This window comes from Meleagris gallopavo, chromosome 2 (genome assembly GCF_905368555.1).
Source record: "Meleagris gallopavo chromosome 2, MGAL_WU_HG_1.1, whole genome shotgun sequence".
In the NCBI taxonomy this organism is placed as follows: Eukaryota; Metazoa; Chordata; class Aves; order Galliformes; family Phasianidae; genus Meleagris; species Meleagris gallopavo.
This window is the reverse complement of record NC_139405.1, coordinates 77,720,127-77,740,452: the sequence shown is the minus strand read 5'-3', so window position 1 is coordinate 77,740,452 and position 20,326 is coordinate 77,720,127. Positions and strand designations below refer to the sequence as shown.

At 36.1% G+C, this 20,326-nt stretch overlaps 1 long non-coding RNA gene across 3 annotated transcripts in view; it reads right to left on the bottom strand.

Moving 5' to 3' along the window:
- Positions 1 to 11,349, bottom strand: part of LOC146545047 (uncharacterized) — a 114,036-nt gene extending 102,687 nt beyond the window's left edge. For 2 of the 3 annotated variants that reach the window (XR_014881506.1, XR_014881504.1), the window contains exon 1: positions 11,211 to 11,349. This is a non-coding gene — a long non-coding RNA (uncharacterized LOC146545047). The remainder of the gene's footprint in view (positions 1 to 11,210) is intronic. The other variant, XR_014881505.1, reaches the window with a different exon arrangement.
- Between the last annotated feature and the right edge of the window lie 8,977 nt (positions 11,350 to 20,326).

The window sequence follows — 20,326 nt, the reverse complement described above, 5'->3', positions numbered from 1 at the left end:
TTGTTCATTAATGTTCCAGACTACATCAGAAAGCAGGCATGAATATCCACCTCCACATTATAGACAAACTAGAGCAGAGGAGAAATATTTCCCCTCCAGTCATGTGACAGAGCAATATGAGGGACAGGAACAGAAGCTCCGTCCCCTGAATAGATGTCTTGTCCTCTCTATTGCACCATGCAACATCTCTGAGATTCATTGCTATCACTGTTGTAGAACGTGTGCTAGCAGGGTGAAGATCTGCTGGTTTCTAAAACAGAACACAGGAATTTGCCACAAATTTCACTTAGAACGGTCTCTCAAAACTAAAGATGAAAGTATTTCTTAAGAATTAGGAAAGATGTATTTCCTCTCTGGAAAAAATGAATACTTAATTTGAAGCTGCTGTGTATTTGTCTAAGAAAAAAAGAAAATGAATATTTTCTTGAACATAGCTTTTATTAATTAGGTGTATCAGACTTAATTATAAACTCCCAGCAATATTTGTTCAAGAAATGTTTAGATGTTGTATCAAGAGACATGGTTTAGTGAGCAAATACTGGTGGTAGGTGGGTAGTTGGACTAAATGGTCTTGGAGGTCTCTTCTAGCACTGGTGATTCTATGATTGCCTGAAATAAGTGAGCAAAACTATTGAGTACTTCCAAGTAACCCTTTTAAAGTACAAGTGGCATACTTTCACGTCCAAGCTTATTGAAGTGTTTACCTGATACAGTCATAGTATTTTTTTTTATTTATATTCTTTTTTGTGTTGCTTTCTTTTTCCTTCAAAAACAGTGAACAACAAACTCCTTCACCATATTACAGGATATACAGGACAAAACAGAGATACAGATGAAGATAGTCACTGAGGAACTTTTTAGTTTTATGTTACTGACTGATATCTTCAAGATACAAACCATTCTCTGAATGACTGGTCTTAGAATTAGGTAAGAAAAAAATAAAGATGGTTTTCAGGCTGCAAAATAAGCAGGCAGGAAAAGCTCTGATTTTTTATATATTTTTTTTCTAAACTCCATAGGTTCAGGTTTACTGATCATCAAAGTGGACATCTTCCAGGACTGACCACACAAGATCAGTTACTCACACTCCCAGAATGATTAACAAACAAACAAGGTTTTCCAGTTAAATATCGCTGTGCACCACACTTGTGCTACATTAAGCACTGCACTTCTCACAGTAGATGCAGAAATGCAACTTATCACTGAATGGAAACAGAAAGACACATTGCTAAAAGACTGTAGCACTGGATGTGTCCTTCCATTGCCACTTACAAGCAGGGAGAGAAACTATTCTATATCTTTACCCTCCCCTTACATCCGCAGTCCTTCTTGCTTCCTTCGTTGGCCAGAAGTGTCAAACAGAGGCAAAGGTCAGAGCTCCTCCCTCCTTACAGCCTAAGGGCCCCATTCCCATGAAGTTCATCTTGAGAACTATGAATATCAAATAATCTCAGTGCTGGTAAAAGCTCTGCAAGCTTCTGTTGATACAAGCCTCTAAAATCTCTCATGTGGGATTTCTGATGGATGTATACAAACATCTTTGCAGACTCTCAAAAGGATTTTGCTACCATAATGATCTTAATATTATAATAATAAATCAGTAGTTACAAAAAAGTTTAAGCTTATATGTTATCATAGACAGATTTTTTCTCTTTCAATGTGATTGATGAATATTATCTTCTTTTATGCTATACAGCTATGGTAACATTTAGAAGTTGATCTCTCCAACAATTACTCTGTTAAAAACATAACACAGTAAATTCAAACTTGAAGCTTATTTATCCAGTCAAGTTTTGGACTATGAATAAAACATATAACATAGCACAACTTGTTTTTGAACAGTGTACCAAGTCACCATTTGAACTTTATCTGAACTTCTAAATATCATTTTAATACAGACATAGCTCATCATCATTTTCAATAGAAAAGCCCAACCCTGAAGATCCTGAGATTGATCTATTGTACATATTAAATACATACATACTTTATTTTCTTCTCTAAATTAAGGGTTATCTATGAGACAGGGCTAGCTCAGTAACTATGATATTATATGTCAAGATGACATTTACATCTCCCAAATGACATCGTATTAGACTTGTCTACTTTCAAGAAATATATTTATATGGCTCTTGGTGGTTTGTTTTGTATTTAAAGTAATTAGTCAAGCAATACTTAAGCAGATATGAATTAGTTATTTCTCTGCTTTGTATCTAAATATTCTGACAAATTAGATATGATTAAACACTTGCAGAATTGTTTCTATTTGCATTTTACTCTCACATTAAAGCTGAGAAATCTGAAGCTTAGTTATCATGTGAAGATGACTCAAAGATGTATTTGCATATGCATTAGCCACCTTCTAGACATTCTCTTATTGAGAATTAATTTTGTCACTATTGTTTTCCGCTAAAATACTGAAACTGTGTAATCATTAATCAGCTTCAAATGGCCATCCTTGAGGAACTGGCTCCCACTGCAAGACTGGGACACAACCATAATAACCAGTTGTTTCTCAGACCACTGCTGCAATGAAAACTGTGATCATATTTGTCTTCAGTGAATTTACAAATCACTTATAAATCAAACTAGATTAGCTGTTAACAAGAGATCCACATAAATCTCGTGTAATATGAAAGATGGTTGTTTGCTTTCTTTTTTTGTTTTGTTAATCTTCAACTTCCTTCCTTCTTTTATGAAATGATGCCAAAGATCTGTTTATTTAGCTGCTTGCACGATTCTTTAAATTCTGCTTTTAGTAAACTTTGCACATGGAAATAGTCAAACACTGAAGATGATTGTAGCTATGCCACCTCCTCTCATCTGTGTTATACCTGCATCACTATGTTTTGCACATTCTACTTAACTTGAAAATAAAGCATTTTTATCTACAAACTTAACTTCATTACTCAACCTCTCCAAGTAATCTGTTCCTCAGCTTTTACTGTCAATGTTCAAAATGAAAGAGAAATAATGGAATGCCTCCTACTCAGTACTAAAGGCTTCTTCTCTCAGATGTCTAATCCTATTCCCAGGTTATTTGTCGGTATGTCAAAAGGATAAAAAATGGAATTTACTCAACATAGTCCATCAAAATTTCAGTACAGTCAACAGATCAAAGCACATATCATGTCCATCAACACTAATCCAGTCCCTTTTCCACCCTTCATTCACTTTTTAAATCAAGAATTATATGTTAACTGTAGTTTCATAAGTAGTTGAATTCATTTTCTCTCCCAAAGGCCTGTTTTAGAAATTCTGACTTGACAGTTTCATTTAGGATCTTTTAACTATACCAAAATTCATTTCTAAAAGACAGGAAGAGAGTGGAGGTGAGGAAAACATGCAGAATTCTATCGTATTGCAAGGACCAGCTGTAAAAAAGAAAGAGTGGGAACAGGATCACCAAATAGTCTTTCATTTCTGCTGCAATTAAAAACAGAATGAAACTAGAGCTGAGAAAGTAGGTGGGAAGGCAAAGAGGAAACAGAAGAGAACACTAATACTACTGAAGATTTTTGGCACTACTTAAAAATAACTCAAATGAAGATCTGAAAGCAGAGTTTGGGTGGGACTAGGAGAAGGAATGTTAACAAGAAACAAGAAAACTGTACAAGATGAATAAGGATGGTAAACAGGTATTTCATATCCCCTGCAGAAAGGGGACTCTTCAGGGGTTACCTATATGAAGAACACAGTTTCTTCTCAGGACGTCTCTTGCGGTTCAGGAGGTGGGTAAAGAGCTCAAGCAGGCCTATCTGTCCCTTTGCCTTTCCCACAGCACTTCCTTGACTGTGGAGCTCAGCAGTGCCCCAGATGGAATCAGCATGTGTCAAGGACAAAGGTGGCCTGAACTGATCCTCTGTGTAATGTGCAGGTACAGAGAAATAAAAATGTACTGACCCTGGAAAGGCCTACTGTTGATCTATGTGATTTGAACACACAACAAAAGCACCTACAATGTTGCTTCCACTCTAACCCCAATAGGGAATGGACCACTGAAGTGTTGGAAGGAAGCTCCCTAAGTAACATTCCTGCCTTTGCCTTCCTAGAGGTCTCTGAAAAAAAGAGATCAGTTCTTGTCAGTGAAGTTAAAAGAAGACTCCAGCATGTGCTGGCTTTTTCTCCCCAGCACATCTTCTAGACATCACTACAATATGGGTGAAACAGCCAAGAGGGGTATGGATGAAAGGAGCCAAACTCTGCTACGACTTATTTAGGTGAGCAATGTCAGCAAGAGAGGTTAGCATCTTGTTAGGCTGATGTTCCTCCCTGGAAAAGACTACCCAGGATGAAAGACTGAAACTTGTCTCCTTTCACTTCTGTTAGGTATTTATGAAAATCTGAGGTACAATGTGGGGAGTTCAGCCCACATAAATGCCCAAAATCAAGGTATCCTGCTGAGGACAAAAAAGCAAGGTAGAGATGGAAATGCTACAAGTAAGTGTAAGGAAGGCAAAGCTTAGTATTTACAGAACTTCCTGTCTTAAAGTCACATAACTTTACATCCATAATGGCTCCTGAGTTATTTTTCTGAAGCATGTGCTCAGCATCAACAAAACGAATATCTGTTCCTCACTTTCTATCATGAAGATCTTCACTGAGGGATGCTGGCAGAAAATCCTCCTTACAGAAAACAATGTTGCTTTGAACTGATTCTTCATTCCTCCTACTGGAATCCTGGCCAGAGAGGAATGTGGGGAGGTGATGCCAGCCATCCCACCATGCTTCAAGTGGACAGAAATACCAAGAAAACTGCTCTGATCATAAGAGCTTCACTTGGAGAATTTGGTCATCTCTCACTGAATACCATTCTGTCAGAACTTCTGTTGCTAGCACCCTTACAGCACTTAGCATAGCAGTTCATAGAAAAATTGGAGAAATTCAAAATTGGGATTGTATAAGCAAGGTGAAAGCTGCTAACAGTAATTGGCAAAAGCATAAAGACAACCTACTTGCCAGTTCTGTAGGAGGGAGTAATAATTTATCAACCTGAATAGAAGACTGACTAATGACTTCCTTCATATTTCAGTTTTAAGCTTACAGCACTGGCTCTTGGAAAGCGATGCCGTGAGAACATGAGATCAACTCTCACTGCTCATATGCTACAAATGCATGTAATCTCACCATTCCCAAGCAGAGCCAGCTATCTGTGCTGTGCAAAAGCAAAACTCTCAGGAGGGCAGACTGTTTTCATCTGAAGAGGTGAAAAGCCTACCACTTCCCTTGGTAGTTAGTGTCTGTTGCTGCTATCTCACTGAAAAGAAACGCACCATTTCCTGAATTTGTCCACCTCTGGCTAGCAGAAGCCTTTCTTATGATTTTACTTCACAAAGCCTGCCGTTTTCCAGACAAGTTTATGCACACCTCTTAATCTTATTTTTATAATTAAAAAAGGCCTTAATGTCCTTTTTTTTTTTTTTTTTTTTTTTTTTTTTTTTTTTTTTACACTGCAGCTTTTTCCTTCTCCCAATATTTTTAATTTCTTTTTTCAAATTCACTTCCTTGTTCTTACTGCTCTGCTCTTTTTTTTTTTTTTTTTTAATTTATTTACTGCCAGTTTGGAAGTCACATCATTGTATTATTTGTTGGTTCTCATCCTGGAATCTATTACAGCATCATGGGCTGCTAAACCATTTCCTTGTTTGTCTGTATATATTGCCATCCATGGTCTTAAATGAAGAACGTTCAAAGGCATTTTTTATGTGAGTACACATCAATAAATTTTCAAGATTATTCTGCCTGAAGCCTTATCAAATTACCAGTCTGATAGACACGTTTATGCTAACCACAGATAAATTAGCAGGTCACTACCACTTAACAAAAACAATTTCGTAAGCCTTAGTTGTACACCTTGGAAAAAAAAAAAAAAAAAAGCCATAACAATACAGCTGAGAGAAAAACATTTAGATAATAGTGATAAACTGAGTAGATATTTTTTTAGTACAGGAAAAAAAAAAGATAAAATTAAATATTATTAAAATGTGAGACAGTTTAAGATCAGAGGTAAATTTACTCAGTTTTTCTTTTCAAATTTCTAATTACCTCAGTCCTTAAATAGAAAATGAGAAGGCATACGGAAAAGTAGATTAATGGAAAGAACTATTTCTTGTCTTCAGAGGACACCTTCTAATGAAATCTAATAGCACTATATTTCTTTTCAGCTATAGTACAACGTTAAGTCATCATTCTGATCTTTTATTTGTTTTGATTGACAGACTTTTTGGAACTACTGACTTCACTAAAAACTCTTCATTAAAATGCTCCCTTGGTTTTATAAGCCAATGGAATCTAATCCAGTTCTGGACCAGAACAGCAATTAACAAAAGCCTTGTAAACAAGTGTAAGACGAAGCTCTAAATCCACTTGTAGGAAGGAGATAAAGTATACAAAATGCAGAGTGAGGCATTCTTCGTGTGTATGTTCTGATACTTTCTGATAACACTGTGTTCTTTGCAAATGCTTCTTCTACATTACATTTCACAGACTGTTAAGTAAGACTGAGCAGTAACTGAAAATGAATTGGGTTTGTTTAGTCTAGAAGAGAAGCCTGAAGGAAGACCTGATAACAGCCCTACGTACAGAGAGGGCTGCTGCACAAAGCAAAGGTATAGTATGTTCTTCATGTCCTTGGAAAGAGGATAAGAAGAAATGCACACGAATTACAGTAAGAAAAACTCAGTTCAGTATCAGGAAAAAACCTTTTATCTGTAAGAATCACTGGGCATGAGAATAGATTACTCTGAGTGACTGAAATCTCTATCAAGGGGAGATGTAAAGGAGAGGTTAGATATTTGTTTGCCAAGAGCGGCAAAGACATAGCTGAATTCTTGAGGCTGAATATAGATTACAGAGCCTTTTCAAACTTTTGCCAGTTCAATTTCCAAATTGAAATATTTATTCATGAATGTGCTTAAAGTGGGTGCAGTAAAAATATATATATATGAAAAAATATAAGGTATTAGGAAAGCATGACATTATTTTAACACCTGCCTCTTAAGTAATATAATAGTTAAGGGTCATAATTACATTATATTTGATGTTTTTCGTGAACATATTTGACAATGCTAAAGCAGTGAAGGCACCAGAACCCTTGGTTTCATACCATTTACTTGGATATACTCACTTACAGGGTGTAATACGTCCCATAGTTCACTCTTTCTCTTGACAAAGCTCAGAAGTTCATAATGAGGAGAAAAACAAAATGCACTGCAGGTATACAGACCAAACAACTTGTAAATAAGCCCCTCTCCGACCACCTGAGAACAGAAATATCTACGGAGCTAAGCCACATTTTCATATGAGGTTAAAGCTACATGCTTGATTGTGCAATCTGTATTGAGGTATCATTGTCCAAACAATGAATACAAAATCTTCTGATGCAAAAGCCTTGTTAGAAGACTGTAAAACCAGTCACTTATTTATTTTGTAGTACTTTAGTGAACAATTAAACCATTTTTCATTTCTCCTCAAAACCCTCAGCCTGTATTGGCAAAACTGAAAATTTCAGAACTTTTTCTCATGAACGTCTTATCACAGTGACCAGCAGCAGCCAAACAACTTTATGTCCTTCTGTGTTTCATTCCAAAATATAAGTGTCACAGAACCAAACGAAATGCATGCATAGGCATACTAATACCTTTTATTTGAGGTTCTCAATCAGCTTTCTTTGATGACAATTTGCTCCTAGCATTAGTATAAGTAACTACGGTCCCAGTTTGGTGAATGGTAATTTTGTAAGAACATGAACTGCATTATACAGACAAACATTTAGTATTATTGAAATCTTATGCAATATAGAAATAACCTTCAGTCAAAATTGCTTTTGATGCCTTAGTTGGTCACTCCCAACTAAGTGTGATGTTATAACTTTTCCTTGCAGAAAAGTACACCGAAAAAGTAGAAGCAAGGAGAACCAATTAATGGCTGCATACAATCTTCAGAATGTGAAGATCAAATTTAACAGAACTGGAAGTCTTATATATTCCTATACTAAAACATATAAAACATGCTTCCAAGACCAAGTGTGACTGGTCTTATTATCCCCATATTCTTCCCATTGAAACTTTTTACTTTATCAGGAAAATACCTACTTGAGAAGAATTTGGTTTAGTTTCTAATAACAAAATGAAATCTAACTGTAGGAAACACATTTAGTAAGGCAGCCTGTTCTAGCATTTCAAGAAATCTTCCTACTTCACTGCTCTGAACACACCTGTCTGTGTTTATTTCCTCACTCTTCATTTAGAGCACTGAATCTGTAAACAGAGTCAGTAGTAGGCAATTCTTAAGCTGTGCATTTATTAGCATCAAATGGCTTATACATCTTGCTGCGTGGCTACTCAGTGTTATCATAAACCCATCTTTCCCTTCTCCTCCCAACTTTTTTTTTTTTTTTTTTTTTTTTTTTTAAATCTTTAATCATTTTAGCTTCTTACATTCAGTGGTGTGCCTTTAGTTATACATGCAGGAAGTAGCTCAGTTTTGGCATCCCAGATTAAGCAATTATGAATATCAGTTCAACTTTTCAGTAGCTTCAAAAAGTTTCAATTCTTTGTGAGCCCATACCTCCATGAAATAGATTTTTGGTTGGTAACCTTCATGCATTCGACTTTGTTTTCTAACCTCTGGGGCTTTGATACTGTTGTCCGTGCTTTTGCCAATTTTTAAAACAATAAAAAATTGGATGGTGCAAAAATTAAATAAAAAAAGAGATGTTCACAAACAACGCCTGGCCTGTGCTTTGTACCATGCAAGTCTAGTAACTATGCAAGTTTGAATTTATAATTATCTGAAGTATAAAACCATCATACTAAGTAAGGAAAAAAAAACGTGCTCAGTGTTTTCAACCAAGTGTGGAAGGACTTGCATATAGAGGTATTTCCTGAGTATAATTACATAAATAGGCCAGCCTTAGTGTTGCTATAGAGAAACAGTCCTGGCTGATTTCAGCTGGAAAAGTATTGGAATAATTATTGCAAACTGTGCTGGAGGTGATTTTCTTGCCAGGAGGGATAATGCCAAGAAATTTAACTAAATATTCAAGGATTTTTTTATTTTTTTTTCCTATTTTCATGCAGAATCACACAGAATGGTTATTTGGAAGAAACCTCTGGAAATCATCTAGTCCAACCCTCTCGCTCAAGATCACCTGGAGCACACTGAACAGGATCACCTTAAGATGGCCTTTGAACACCTTCAGGGAAGTATACTCCAATCAGGAGCCATGAATTTGTGGGTGTTAAGTTCACCTAAGTGATCTCTAACCAAATCCTCCTTAAACAAGGGAAAGTCTTCCTTTCTCCAGCTTTCTCTCTTGTCTCTGGGGCCTGGGATTCCTGAACGCTGGCAGTAGCAGTACAGACTGAAGCAAAGAAAAGCATTCAGTAACTACCTTCTCAGTATCTTTCATCACCAGGGTACCCACTCCTTTCAGTAGCAGGCCCACATTTTCCCTAGTCTTCCTTTTGCTACTAATTTGTTTGAAGTGTTTGAAGAAGTCTTTCTTGTAGTCCTCAGTATTCCTTGCCAGATTTAATTCCAGATGGTCCTTAGCCTTCCATGTTACATCCCTGTAAACTCTGACAATGTTCTTATGTGCTTCCCAAGTAGCCTGTTCCTTTTTTTCCCCCCATTTTGTATACGTCCTTCTTCAGATTTTTGCCAGGAGCTCCTTGCTAATCTGTGCAAACCTCTTGCCTCCTTTGCTCAACTTGTTACTCATGGGAATGCACTGATCCAGAGCTTCCTGTTTATTCCTCATACTGTATGCACTAGTGTATAAAAATTTCAGAGAGGTAATCAAGCATACAGGTTTCCTAGGAGGGGTGCAAGTGGCTCCTCCATAGCCATGTTCCATGCATGCTTCCCAGCTGTACTCACCCACTGGATGCATCTCAACTCAAGCTGCATTTTGCTAACTATTCTGTCTCTAAAACTCTTTATTTGCCCTTTTTTTCCTACTTTAAATCTTTTTTTTAATGTTTCATTTAGAAAAGTACAGATGTTTTCAACTTGTATCCCATATTCTCTGTCCTGCAGCAATTGTACAGCCTGAAGTAAACTATCATAACATAGAAAGTGAGTTACTGTTACTTTGTAAAAAAACAACAACAAAAAAAACAACAAAAAAAAACACCACAGTATAAGAATATCTTAGCTACAGCAATTAAGAGAAAAATGAATTTGAATCTGATTGTTATAAATCTGAAAACTGGAGCAAAAAGGACAAATCTGTACTTAGAAAAGACATAACAAAATAACAGAAATTTATTTAAAATAGTTTTAATACTATCATTATTAATCTGTTGACTAAAATCCTGTATACTAGGTGAGCTGCCAGTGGTCAATGACAACATACAAAAGAGTTGTTATGCTCATGAGTTTTCTGCGTCCTTCACTTTCTGTCCTCCACTTTCTGTCTATTCTGTATGAATATCAACTACTGAGCAAATGCTCTTTTCTAGCCTCCCAAAAACTGGCTGTTTTTCGAATGAGTGAAACAATCTCCATACATAAACTGACATACATAGATGTGGTTTGTATTTCTTTGGGAATTAGATCTTGAAAACTGATTGCAAGATGTTCTTTTACTGCTATAAACACCCACCAGTTTTCCCTAAATTACTCAATCTTAGAACTATGGCATGTTGTTTTCAGGAGAAAAAAAAAAAGCTTATTGAGCATATTTTACGTTTCTTTAAATTAATTATATGTGATCCTCAGCTGGATAGTTAGGAGGAGGCAGAATGTGTTACCTCATTTATGAAACAAGATGGATTATTAATGATAGTACTAAGGAGAATACATTGCATTCTTCAGTCCCACCAAATATACATAAACAAGAGAAAGAATACATTAGGAGATGTGTGGGGAAAAAAATAAAATTATTAATTCAGTGAATCACATCATTACTTTTTTCTGGCTGATGCTTTCAAATTACACACCTTGAAGACAAGAAGGGTCTCTTTTTTCCAGGTACTGAACAAGTACATTACCTCAGAAGAGCATATTCTGCATCCTTCTGTAAAAAAAAGATTAAGCCTACAGCACTTCCCACCATTTACAGACTAACAGACAAAACCACAAAGCAATTGATGAATTCCTGCTCTTCATATCAACATATCTCACTATGGAAGCTAACTTTCCCCTCCTCAGGCACAGTATTTGCCAACATGGAAAATCACACACAGAAAGTTAGGTCATTAACTCACGCATGCTTTGTTTCAGGGTGCTGAAGTAGTTAGTCTAGTTTCATCTTTGGAGGGACTCATCTCCAGGGCATATAGATGCTGTCTTCTCAGCAGCCTGTCTTGTTCAGCTGCTGAACTAAGAACCAAGTAAGCATTTTCCAGCTTAGTCAGCTCATTCCTGTAGATAACAATCAAGCCCAGAGGTCACCAGTGTTTTGGGAGGGTCTCTCCTTCTGGCATACAAGACTAGCTTGTGACTGTTGACAGAGTTGTAAGTACTGTAACGTGCTGTGGTGCTGAGCTGAAAGGAAAGCTAATCAAATAGGCTAGCAACACAGGAAAGTATGAATTTTACACCAGAGTGATCAGTCTCTCTTTACTTCTCTCCACATTACTTCAGAGCTCCAAAAGGATTAACTAGACCTTTACCTACAGACGCACCTCAGTGGCTACACTTATATTTAGAGTTATATTCTTACTTTGCCCTATACTTCTCAGTGAATAATCTTTTGACTGACCCTTAACCTTGAGGCAGGGAGAGGAGTTGGAAAATACATGCTGGCAACCTCTCTTGTGGTAGCACATCCTGCACAGGGAAAACTATCACAGATCAGATTAGAAAGAAACTGTGACTTCACAGCTGGAAAATGCACCAAGAATATCCAAAAACAGCATTTCCAGAGCAAACAACTTGCACTACCTTACCAGTCCCCAGAACAATCATAGATTCACTGGTAAGTGCTCTAACCACCTTAAACATCCTCCTTCACTACCTTGTTCCAGGATCTCAACCTTTTACACTCTTTCCCCCCACCTCCTCTCTCATTAAACACTCTTACCATCCCTGTGAAGCTTCACTCTGTTTATATCCTCTTCTAACACTTGCCTTCTGTCTCAAACTTTGGCAAAGTGCCCACAGCTGCAGCTCCAAACCCCCTTGATCACAAAAGCCTGGTCCAGCCCACTGCCCAAAGGAGTTTCAGATCAGTAGTTGCCTGTTAAGTTTTAATAACCATCTTGTCAGGCAGGTCTTGCCAAGCCAACCTTCACTGACAGAAAGGCATTCATGATGTAGCAATTTTCATAGCAGTAATTTCCTAATAACTTCATGATCTGAGTTTACTGAGTTCACCAAACTAACATGCTGTCCACATTTGGAATAAGTCATCAAGGTTTCTTTCAGAACACAAACTGGATTCTTATCCTGTACTATTTGACCACCATGAGGTCTACCCTTTCTCATTTCTTGCTTCTTAAAACTAGTGAATGGTAATGTAAGACAACTGCCTGAAAAGACATGAGGGCAAAGGGACACAACAGCAACTAGTTTTGTTTAAAGAGTGAATATAGATAGTATGTAGATTCACGTAAAATATTCACTTCAGTTTTAGCAAGAATGACATCCTGCATCTCCAAAGCTCTTGAACACCCCTTGTATAAAGCGTGAAATGAAATCTGTCTCAGGTATACTTGTTCTTCATTAGATTTTATCTTAATGCTCTGTGTGATTTACCTAGCATTAAAAGATAAATGTGCTATTTCTTTCAAGTAAAGTTTTGTTCATTCTAAAAATAAATAGCAGTCTGCTTTACTTCATGTTATCCTCATCAGCTGCATGAAATTTTCTGGCTTGCTTATGCACTAGGACTTTAGGTCAAATTTGGCATATATTTTTAAAAAGTGTTTATCAGCATAGGAACTTGTCATATTGGGAGCTGATTTATCTATTGTGCAGTGCACCTTTGAGAAGCTTTCTGCCCTAAGAAAAGTAGTGACTTAGTTTCTGACCTATTCTCTTTCAGGTAATGTTGTACATAACAGATTTCACCTGGTTACCTAATAACCTAATTACAGCGATTACTGACAGGTTAACTTTTAGCTAATCAACTTCTTACTAGAGATACCAGTTTTAATGGTAGAGCTGGAGAACACTGACAAAAGAAGATATAGCATTAAAAATTACCGTTGAAATTTTTTTTATATTATGTTCTTAATGACAATTGTACTGTGGACAAACAACTGATTTGTCTGTTTAGCTTCCTGCTCAGCTTTTACTCTTTTTAATCTTAAAAGATGTCCTATCAGCCTTGGTCAATAGCCCATCTTAGTTCAAGAGCTCAGCTTCTCAAGTCAAGCTTCATGCTCTGGATTTTGATGTTTCGTTTTGGCAAACTATCTGTTTATTTAGTTTCCAGGCAGGCATACAGGGTTGAGATAATAAGACCAATGAACCAATTTTCCTTAGGAGAGTTGAGTTATCATTTACAGATGTGCTCTGGGCTATTTTGATCTCACACATTCAAAATCTATTCTTGTGAAGAGCAAAAACTAAAAACATTGAGTATGATTCTGCTGCTGTCAACGTTTTCTTCCTTTACTTTTGATACATACACAAGGAGAAAAAAAAATGGCATAGTTCTAGATTTGGGATTAAAACAAATATGAGGCACTGTGGACATGGTTTGAGCTTGCAATTTGTGGAATTTGTGGCTATATGGGAATTAAATTTTTTGTTTGGAAAGGCTGACAACAACTACAGTATATTTAGTTAAAACACCAGAATGTACCTATTTCTCAATTAAATGCTTAGACTGACATTCTTCAAAATGAAAAACATGTGTCTTTGTATTTCTAATATATGCAAATCAGGGCCCCTTTCAATAAATAAAATTTCACCACCAGTAAAAATAATCCAATTAATAACAGTCCAATTGTAGTTTTACATACCTGTCTTATATGCATAAGAAGACATCTTCAGCTGCTCAGAACTGGAAGCAGGGTGCCGCATATTCTGCAAGTTTGTCATCATGGTGGTCTGTCTGAGGACAACTTTATGGCTGTCCTGATGTGGAACAGAATTAATCACATTTTGGGCGCTGTGGCAATTTAAGGTTTTCACATTTGTGTGTTTTTCTGCATGCTAGATATTGAGTCATTAATTACTCCAGGACCAACAAACAGAATTGAGTTGAGTGGCTTAGTTCATGTGGCCTTCCTTGTATTTTCTTAGGAATTTTTTCTGGAAAGGGCAGGCATCCTAATGCTCTTCAACTTCTATCTTTATGATGGATTTGCTCTCAGAATAAGCTGTCATTTTCAGATGGTTGGAAGGAAAATTTTCTGTGGACCTGCGCTCATTTTGCTGAGGTATCTGGCCCATGAAGGCTTTCAGCAGATCATCTGTTTAGGAATTCTTTGTTTGCTCAGAGCTGAAAAGAACAATTATTTCTGTTTTTCATTTTAGTCACCTCGCTTCCCAGCTGAAAACCCATTCCAGCCTCTTACTGCAGACTTAACAGTGCCTTATACTGAATACAAGACAAGATAATTCTCCAATAAGGAATTCTGTCTTCCATGAGCCACTTTTATTAAACAGAAAGCATTTGCCTATCCATATAACAATTGTTTCATTTTCAAAATGTCTTGACACAAATATATATTTTTTAATTTACTTCCATTCACTGTGAAATCCATTCCTTCTCTTCAGTTACAAAGAAGTAACGGGACAGTATTTCCTGGTTCAACATGTTGCAGGACAACTGTTACACACAATATTATCTACTCAGTCAGTATCTTTTCAAAATCACTGTCCATGCTTTCCATAGATCCAGAGCTTTAAATTCAATCATATACTTTCAAGTACTAATACATTGTATACACACTGAATGAGACAGCGAAATAGCATTTCCATTCCTGTGATACATAACATTATTTTCTCTTAATTGGAGAAAGATTTTGATTCATCTGCTGGTTATTTCCCCACAGTGTTCTGTTGTTGGTTTTTTTTCTAATTTTAAATACACATGTCAGATTGTTCAGAGCCATGATTTTTAGTATTTCATTATGAATGGTCAAATCTGAGAATCTGTCAAAGCCCTTTGAAATATGAAGCTTAAATACCCTTGAAAGCACGGATGTTAAAAATAATAGCGTGCTATCATTTGGGAAAGATGTTCTACAGAAGGAGAACAGCCTGGCTTCCATTTGATCTGCACAATCATTTTGCAGTGCAAGCACTGACAATAACTCATGGTAGCAAGTGCTTTCCTTTTAATCTTCCTTTGTCCTTGTTTCTAAGAATAATGAATATGTATCACACCCATGAAAGCTTGTTGGATTAATGGAAATGAGACCCATCAAATTCCAAATGTAGTCAGTGTAATAAGCTGGCAAACAAAATCTGTTTTACTGTGTGATGCACAAATGTTCATTGATGACAAAACATAGATGCCAAATAATTACTACAACTACGTGACATCTGAATGTGCTCCATTTGTGCCACTACACTCAGAAGATGACATTCATCACTTTTTTTCACAATCGTAGGAGAGAGGATGTCTAGAATGCTGAAGTAAATCGTAATTTTAAATAATTTGCCTTCTATTTTTGTTTGTTCATTGGTTGGTTGTTTTTTGGTTTTGTTGTTGTTTGTTTTTTTTTTTAAGCACACTCACTAGGGAAGGAGATATTTATACATTTATTTCTTTTTCATTTTTTTTTTTTCTGCTATCCTATCCAACAGTTACACCACTTTCTGCAGCTGATAATCTGAATCACTGTTTGTCACTGAATATTTGACTTTCATTGCCCTCCTATCTAAAATACTTCTTAATATACTCCAGTTATCTAATCAGAGAGCTGATTGTTCCATGCCCTACGAATCAGGTGACTGATCATACATCAAGAATAAATAATTGAGAATAGGGAGGACTCAAAATCAGCAGGCCATGAGCAATTGGTAAGAAAAAAAATTGTCTAACTTATTCAGTGAACAGGTTTCAATTGACATTTCATGTTTGATAAATTTGCAATTGTTTCTGAGTATAAACAAACATAAAGAACATTAATTTGTAATATAAAATGGTTCCGGGGGGATGCTATCTACTGCAAAATTTGTGCAGGAACACAACTGGAAAACTGCATAAAGTTTGGGTAGAAAATACTTCTAGTAGTGAAAATATATTTTTTGTTAGTTTTTGTTATTTTTATTCCTTTTAATTTGTGATATATACGTATATCCATTCGTTTTCTGCAAGGTGTTACCTTCCTAACTTACCAGAATAGACAAGATATTTCCTGAACTGGCAGCAAGCCAGTTTAAGAAAATTGCTGTGACTGGGTGTACAGCAGAAGGGCAGGATGTGTGATCCTCCTGCCTGGGTGCCAGTAACCTCCTAAGACTTTTTTTGCATTCAAATCTGCCAGTCTATTGCTTTCTCCAGATAAAATAACTGAGTGACTGATATTGTTATCACACCAAAAGTCTCTGATCTCAATCACCTGAACCTGTATGAGCATTCCAGCAAGGTGACTGGCTGAAGAATAATGCAAGGACTTCAAATTAGGAAGCAGAAAATATGTAGATTTAAAACAAACAAGGTACTGCACCACTGTGCTATCATTTGTCCTATCCAAAGTTGTGGTTGGTAGCCGTAGAAAAGAGGAAGCTAAAATTGTCACACTATTCAGTCTCCCACATTAGCTAAAATGTTTAGTTGCTAATGAAGAGTCTACTATCACTAAGAGTGTGACACATCAAAGCTGTTCCAGGCCTTTTAATAAACTTCATAAATGGGAGGTATGTGTGCCAAATGCAAGGCTGAAGATGTCACCAGCAATGGCGAGAATCTGACATGCTTGAGAAGATGTACAAGACAATTTGATGCTGATCTCCATGAGAGATTAAAACCATCACAGTGTCTCCCTCCTGTCTGATTCTAAGTTTTTGCATTTGAGAAGAGGTCTGATAAATTGCCCACATTTACTTCCCAAGATTTGCATTGGTAAATAAGAGGTGAGCTTAGCACTTCTTAGTTGGCTGTTTTCTTCTCAGACATAAATATTTCTCCATACTTCTGGGGTTTTTCAGTTCCTATTCTATAGGGCTGGCAAGACATTGAGAATGCATTAGGAAAACTTAAAAATTCTCTCAACTTTGCAGAACAAATATAATTTGATGATGATACTTCGCTTAGCACTGCAGTTTCAACATTTCTGTGAAATGATGGATGGAAGAGACAATGAAAATGTCAATGCAAGAATTACAAAACAGGTATATCACATTGGTTAACAATATTAAGCAGGCAGAGGTAATTAATGTCTGTATTTTATCCTTTTATTTTTCTTCTTCATTTCTTTTTTCTCTAAATTTTAATATTTTTCTATCCCATCTCTAATAGTCCTTGTGTGTTCCTTGTTTTCATCTTGCTATCAGACACAGTTTATAACAAGAAAGAACACAGAAAATAAAACTTGTAAGGATAACCAACATTAATGACATCCCCCAAAAGCAACTATAATTACTTGAAGACTTAAAATGAGTACTTTCAACACTTGCCTGAGAGAGATAGAAGAGTTCTCTACAGAAAAGTGATGTAAAATGTATTTTATCAGCCTTCAGTTTTTATTATGATCTCTTTTTAAATCAGTTAGAACGAATATTGGAAATTATGATCCAGAAGAGGAGTGTTAAATTTTCTTTTGCCATCATACAGGCTACTTTGAAAAGAAGCAAAATAACAGAATACCTTAAATTATCTCCCATGCATGGTTATGAAGACAAAGGATGAGTCAGAAGGAAAGGAAAGACAAATACATGTGGAATTCATGAAATATAATCCAAATTCTACAGCTGACTTTGGTAGGCTAGACCTAACATTCCTGATCTGGAAAACATGTACATACCTGAGTGTTTTTACACTTGCAAGATTTCCTGGCTGCTTCCTTGCATAAGTTTTTCTATTAAAGAATAGTATTCTCTTCTTTAAATGAATCTGTGAACAGTTGATCAAGATCAACTCCATGTATATTTAACTCATTAAAATTGTAGATACCTGATGACAGAAGCATTTGATCACACACACAAAAAATCCAAATATCTATTAACGTGGAAGGTTATCTACCAAGGAAATTCAGTGGATAATGCTAACTATTTGGCAAAATATTTTAATTAATGTAACAAGGAAATTAATGAGCACTGTGCACTTGTGGAGCCTCCTTTACTCCCCAGTGAGCTGGCACAGGAACATCAATTGCACATATTCTCCAAGTTCTGCACATTAAGCATCTGAAGCTGCAAAGAGCCTTCCAACTCAACTAGCATAGCTATTGAGAGCTTTTTCAGCCTGAATCTAGCAACAACTTAGAATTACAACAGACTCCAGGAATTTGTGGAAAACTGCTGGTTCTGCTTTTCTTCTGCAGCAGTTTAGAACTGGTGGGCACAGCGAATGGCCACAGAGAAGCCATTAGCTGTGGGAAATCCTATACAAAGTCCTAGGCAAGCAGAATATGATAAATGGTGGAAAGATTCTTTTTCCGAATATTTAGCTTGGTAGCAGTTTGGGGGCAGAAGCATATTTTGCACACATTATGTCATCTCATTTTAACCTCCTCTCCTTTAAGTAACAAGATCCAAGTGGAAGTAAAAAAAAAAAAAAAAAAAAAATTAAGAAGAAAAAGTTAAAAAAATTTTCTGTACTCTCAATTATGGAAAGAAAACTTTGGAAAAGTATAAACTATTATAATTACCTGAAAACAGTTGGGAAACTGCCATCACCCAGACTTTGAAAAGGATGCTATCTATCTGCAACCCTGATGTGCATCTCAGACTACTCTATAAGGAAACCCATAACAGAAATGTTATCCTCAATCTATGATGTATTCTGCAAAATAAACAAACCAACAAACAAAAAACCTCTTCTGCAGTGTTTAGCAAGTCAAAAGGCAATATTTAAAATGCATTTCAGCACAGAGTGATTTTTTAAATGATATCTACTTGAGGTGCTACCTTTTTTTCTTAGTTCTGAGGAAAAAGCTGTATATCTAAATATACATTTTACCCCACACTGTATTTTTAGTTCTCATATGGTTTACATGAAGCAGTATTCCACAGACCTGAACCCATGCCTTTTTTCTTAATTTACTATAAATACATTTATCAGTAAACAAATTCAAATCGAAACATGAATTTTTGAAATTCAGATTCTAGATAATCAATTAGAAATTTAGGTCAATGTCATCTTTTTGTCACATGTCCAACAGGCAACCAACATTCATGTGACTGAGAGATCTAAGACTCATTGACATTTTGTCCTTTAAAAGTCTCTCTCCTGTTTAGAATGAATGCAGCTTTTGAAGTTCATGAACTCTTTCAGTGCTCAGTGATTTCATATGCTATATGAATCCTGTGGACATGTAGAAGATAAAGGAACGTATATACATACTTCAGAATATACTTAAACAGTTTTGAGTACCTCACTGTAAAACTCTTGGCTTAGTTAGCCAAAGAATTATTTTACAGATGAAAAATAAAATATGCTAAGAACATTCCACAGAACAACTAAGCTCACACAACAGCTCACACATATTAAGCAAAGACTGGTAGAAGGTTCATAAAAAAGAATGATAGTGTTTATTACGATGTAGTAGGTCAGTCACACAGACTCTCCTCCTGCAAGCTGAGGGCTATTCATTACAATTCAGGGGCCATTTCAGTGGGATTGTCTAGATTTGACTGCCTTGAAAGACTGTGTTGTCAATCCTTCCTAAAGAGATTATTGCCCCTCTAAGTTAATATGTAAAATTTTAAAATAGTATGGTAGATAAGCATACGGTACTGTTATGGGTCAAAAAAAGAATGCAATTTTCCTTGTATAGGAAGAATGGAAAGAAACTACATGCTATATTTTCTATAATGATTTAGTTAAAAATCATTATTGCTTTGAGATTAAAATTTGTGACACTGAGAAGTACCTCCTTCTGAAATAATCCTGCTTGTTTTCCCCTCACCTGTAGCATCCGTCTGGCATTTATATAAAAACCTGTTCCAGCTCACCAATTCTTACTGTTTTATAAAGTACTACAATTCACAGTTACACGTGCCTTTGCTTAGATTAGTGTGTCATAAAGCTAGAAAGCACTGTAGGGAAAAGGATTATTTTTTATTTAACTTTTTGGCAGCAATGTGTTTAAACATTGTGACTCAGAGCACCATGGGATCAATAAAAACACATTTATCTCTCCAGTCCCTTAAAATGAACTCTTACACTACTTTCTGCATTTCCTGTTTGCAAGAGAGAGGGAAGAGATTCCTAAGCAACAACGGGAAAAAAAAAAAAACCTCAAAACTTTTTAAA